The following is a 5,367-nucleotide window of genomic DNA, read 5'->3' as shown; positions in this document are numbered from 1 at the left end:
TCGTGTTCCCTAAGGTATTTAAAGAATTTGCTATTGAAGGGCCACAGGTTTGCAATGCTTGCTTTTTTTCACCCTTTTTTTAGAAGCAAAGTATCTGGGATTTGGGGAAAAGCAAGACAAAAGTCTATCCATAAAGTAGTTCACAAATTACTTAAATGAAACAAGTTTTTTGCTTATCATAAATCCCTGAGCATTACAGGGAGGGATGCTCCTGAGAACTATTGTGTTAAAACTATTTCTGTCCTGAGTACATGGGTTGCTCATCCAGATATCTGAGAAGCATTTCTAGCACCAGGAGTCTGTATCCAAAAAAGGGGGTGGTGGAAGAGGGGAAAGAGGCTGGCACATTTTAACTTAGCACATGCTGAATATCTTCCATTTAACTGTCAACTACTGTCCTTGCCACCACTTAGCTTTTGTGGACACCAGATGTTCCACCATCTTTCGCCTATTGAATTCCTTTCTGAGTTCAGTAGATTTATTTTATGTATTTTGAAACCCAACACTATCAACACACACCTGACTCGGGGCAGGGGGGAGATTATTAACTTTAGCTGCTTTTGATGAACATCCTAGCACAAAGCAAAAATTGTTCTGTTTTTGACCATCGGAGAGAGCAGTCACCCAAGGAAACAAGAAAAGGCCAGGGCTTGAGCAATTATAGAAAACAAATCCAATGAAACACGGGAGAGCTTATTTAAGGCATGGTTGGAACTACTCACTGGCTAGAGACTGGAAGAAGTTCCCTTATGTCTTTCCATTTCCGTGACCTACGTAACTGTCACTCATAACGCAGTCATAACTAGATTAAGTTATGTGGATTTTACTGAGAAAACTTCATTCACTGAACCATATGGGTTTTCCCTAATTCCATGCCTTCAGCAGGATTTTGTAGAAGTCAGGTATAAAAATGGGCTCATGTCCTCCATTGGATGGAGTATGGGATCCATGAACATGTTTCAGTGGTAGGGTGCTTGTAGTTTCCAGGCCGCCTTCTTCCTTACAAGAAGGATTTAATAGTCCCTTTGGACTAGTGGTGCTGCAGGGACATGGTTCAGTGAGAGGCAGTTGGGAATTTCTGCCATTGATCCGTGGGCTGACACTGGCGTGAGTTATTTCAGCTGGAGGAACCAGCTGCTTCCAAGCATCTAAGAGTGCTTTCTCATCAGCATAAAATAGAATCATAGAATCATTTAGGTTGGAAAAGACCTTCAAGATCATCGAGTCGAACCATCATCCATGCCTGCTAAACCATGTCCTGAAGTGCCTTGTCTATGCACTTTTTTAATACCTCCAGGGATGGTGACTCAACCATTTCCCTGGGCAGCCTGTTCCAATACCTAACAACTCTTTCAGTAAAGAAATTTTTCCTAATATCCAACCTAAACCTCCCCTGCTGTGACTTGAGGCCATTTCCTTTTGTCCTATCTCCAGCCACCTGACAGAAGAGACCAGCACCCACCTCACTACAACCCCCCTTCAGGTAGTTGTAGAGAGCTATAAGGTCTCCCCTCAGCCTCCTTTTCTCCAGACTGAACAACCCCAGATCCCTCAGCCGCTCCTCATAAGACTTGTGCTCCAGGCGCCTCACCAACTTGGTTGCTCTCCTCTGGACACGCTCCAGCACCTCAATGTCTTTCCTGTAGTGAGGGGCCCAAAACTGAACACAGGACTCGAGGTGCGGCCTCACCAGTGCCGAGTACAGGGGAACAACCACCTCCCTGCTCTTGCTGGCCACACTATTTCTGATGCAGGCCAGGATGCCGTTGGCATTCTTGGCCACCTGGGCACACTGCTGGCTCATATTCAGCCAGCTATCAACCAGCACCCCCAGGTCTTTTTCTGCCAGGCAGCCTTCCAGCCACTCTTCCCCAAGCCTGTAGCGCTGCATGGGGTTGCTGTGACCGAAGTGCAGGACCCGGCACTTGGCCTTGTTGAACCTCATACAATTGGCCTCAGCCCATCGATCCATCCTGTCCAAAATGATTATGGCTGTGAAGAAAGAAAGTGACCTGATATCTTTAAAGTGTCTGTATCATAACCATTAAGGATTTTTTAAAAATTCCTTTTAGTGTTAAAAACTTAACCATGAAGGAAAAGCCTTTAGCTACCATCTGTGTTGCTTAGGTGACTGGAAGCACCACCTGAGGGCCCCAATGTGTTTAGGTTGTGATAGGAGATAATCCCCAAAGTAAAACAGCAGCCAGGGCTGCTCAGCAGTGCTTCAATTTAACAACAGTAGGGGAGCTGGGCCTTGGGCATTTCAGAAAAATATGTGTAATGGCTTCACAGTGGGTGGATGAGGCAGAAAGTACTTTCCGTGCTCTTGCACCAACTCAGTTTTGCAATCAGTACCTCCTGTTAAAGTCACAGGAATTGGCCAGTTCAGCAGCTCTCTACCCACCAGGGATTTACCTGCACTTGCCAGCTTGCCCATAGGTATCCTCTGAAGCAGCTTTCAGATCAAAGTAAAACACAGGAGTTAGGAATAAGTGGGGAGGACACAGTTGGGATAGATTAGACAACAGAAATTAAGGGCACATCTTCTGAAAGTTTCTAAGACTTGCTCTCTGCTTAGCTTTCTCAGCAACCATCTTGTATTGCTTCAGTGCAGATGTTGGGACCCTCAGAAAGCTTACCTGTCTGCAAAAACAGCCTCTAGGGCCTGGAGTGCAGCTGCTCCTTAACATCCCACAGCAAAACTGAGTGATTATATGAATCATATAATATCCCTGCATATTCCTCCCAGACTCTCTGGGGATCTGAGGTGCTGACACACCTAGGCTGTGAATCCCAGACAGCCTCAGGTGGAGGACAGACAGTGAGATGCTCACTATAGGCAAGACGATAACATGTCTGGGAAAGTGCAAAAGCAGAACTTCAGGTATCTAAATGCTTTTTAAGTCTGAAAACAGAGTTGACCATGTATTCTGAAGAAATGACATGGGACTTTGTGGACCACACATAACAGGATTAGGCATCCATATTCCATCACTGTAAGTGTCCTCTACATAAACTTTCTGTGCATCTGAGCTGAAAATGACACAAATGCCTCTCAGACTTTAGCATAACATTTATCCATCACATACTTGTTTTGTGGCATGAGCTGACCTTTTCCTGCTGCACTAGTCAAACAATCTCTTCACCCTTTCCTCTACCTCTTTTGGTACATCTGCCAGAAATCTCTGGTGCAAGGTAAGTAAATAAGCCAGCCTGGCGATTAGGACATTCCCCTGGCTGTTACTTAGTCAACAACATAATACTCAATGCCTTTGTTGAAGCATTTTACAAATATTTATGAGGGTAATTTGTGTGTCCTAACATTCCTGTGAGATAGTCTTATTAACCCCCAACTAAAGATGATTAAATTTATGTGCAGAGAGGTGAAGTGATATGCCCTGGGCTATGTGATGAGTCAGTGACTGAGCAGGAAATTAAATCCAGAAGTCCTGGCTCCACAGACACAGCCCAGTTGTGTAACCACTATACAACTTATCACTCAATCGCTAACGTAGCTAGACTGGTAGCTGTGCCAACTTTATGCCTGTTTTTCCCCTTAGCTTGAATGCAAATACAGCAAAACATTGGCAGTCTGTTCGAGTGGGGAGACAGTGGTGGGAAGCTGCAAGCTCTGCAGTTTGTAGGTCACTGAGGATCAGGTCTGCCCTCATGCTCCATATCCATACAGGGGCACTGAGTGCTCGGCAGCGCTTTCGCAGAGGCCCAGGCTGTGATTATTGCAGGGTGGGGAATGGAGAGGAGAGACAAGTTCACTGCTCTCCCATCATGCTCCCACTTGTATTACACACACCCAGCAATTAGCTCACCAGGTTCTACCTCCAGCCTGCGAGATGCAAGCCTGCAGGTTGCACTCTCTCCTCGCCTAGCTCTGAAGGGATCCTTGCGCTTTGCTTAGGGTAGAAAGGGTCAGGATTTTAAGGGAACTGATCTCAGATCTGTTTACATGGTGAAGGTATATCCTTTAGAACAGAAAAAAAAAAAAAAAATCCTACTGAGAACAAATTATGTTGCTGAAATGGAATTTTTTTTCTTGTGTCGTTGGTCTGTTTGTCTTTCATTTTTTACTTGGTGGAACAGAAATGATGGGGAAAAGTGGACCTAAAATGAAATTTTTCATTTCAGAATGTTATTTCAAAGACTATTTACTTTCAGAATATTCAGAAGTGCAGGATGTCTGCCTTTTGACTTATTTTCCAGCTGAAAGCATATAGTTGAAAAATATTACTGCTTTGGAACCTTTTAATTTTTTTATATTGCCATCCTAATTTTTGAAATGGGAAATAACTCTAAACCATCAGCATGTCCAGGGAGAAAGAAAAGTTGCTTCTTCTGAATAATCCCAGTAAATTCAAAGTTGTTATTTCAGTGCTTGAGAGGCAGCTTCACTGCAGAGCTAACATATTGATCAACACGAGCTGTTTGTAACAAGTAACTGTCCCAGTTATGAGTGACCACAGCCCAAAACTGCTGTCATGCAGAGTCATCATCCATTCAGCCACGCTGCTCAACAGCACCAGTGTGTAGCTCTAAAACCAAATTATCAGTAGCCATCTTCAGTAAGAAACCCTGCAATGTAATTATTGTAGCAGTTGCACCATGTGTGTGACCATATTGATTGGGTAAGCCTGTCCTACTGACTCCAACAGCAGCCCAGAATTTAAAAAAAAAAAAAAAAAAAGAAGGGAAAAAAAAAGGTATTTTGGTATTTTTCCACATAAGGCTGCCTCCCAGCAGCCAGCATCTCTGCCGGGATGCTCACAGCTCACACCTTCAACCAACTGCTCTGCTTGACCTAACTGGCGGTGCCACTGCTGGAAAAGGACAAGGGGTTATGGAAAGGGGGGACATGCAGCACTCCCTGTGCTGCTCCATTCCAGGGAAGGGAGATCTGCTTCAGTAGGAAGCCTAGTAGTGGCCCTGCTTATCCTCTAACCTGCGAACAATACCATGGAGTTGGGGAACTGCTCTTGGGCATCTTCCCATCAGACCATTTTTAGCAGAAACCTGTAGCTTACTCATGGAGCTGGTTTTGGTTTTGAACCATCATGACTTTATATTAAAGCAGTTGATGGGAAACAGGGTTGCCTTTGCAAACTATTGAATCCTGAGATTATGTTAATTACCAGTGTGCTCTCCTTTGGTGCTCCTTGGAGCTGCCCCAACTGACTGTTTGCTATAACAATCTAATTATAAGTTAGTATGGCCATGAGCACCAGCTGCCTTCAGTTTCTTTTATCTCATTGAACTGGGCAAGCAAAAGTTAGATGCTTCAGAACCTGCTCCCTGCATGAAACTGAAGGAATTCAGAAGTGTATTAGGAAGGCATTAGCTTCTCCTTTTTTCCAC

The sequence above is a fragment of the Harpia harpyja genome, chromosome 13 (genome assembly GCF_026419915.1).
Source record: "Harpia harpyja isolate bHarHar1 chromosome 13, bHarHar1 primary haplotype, whole genome shotgun sequence".
Lineage (NCBI taxonomy): Eukaryota > Metazoa > Chordata > Aves > Accipitriformes > Accipitridae > Harpia > Harpia harpyja.
This window is presented reverse-complemented; position numbering follows the sequence as displayed.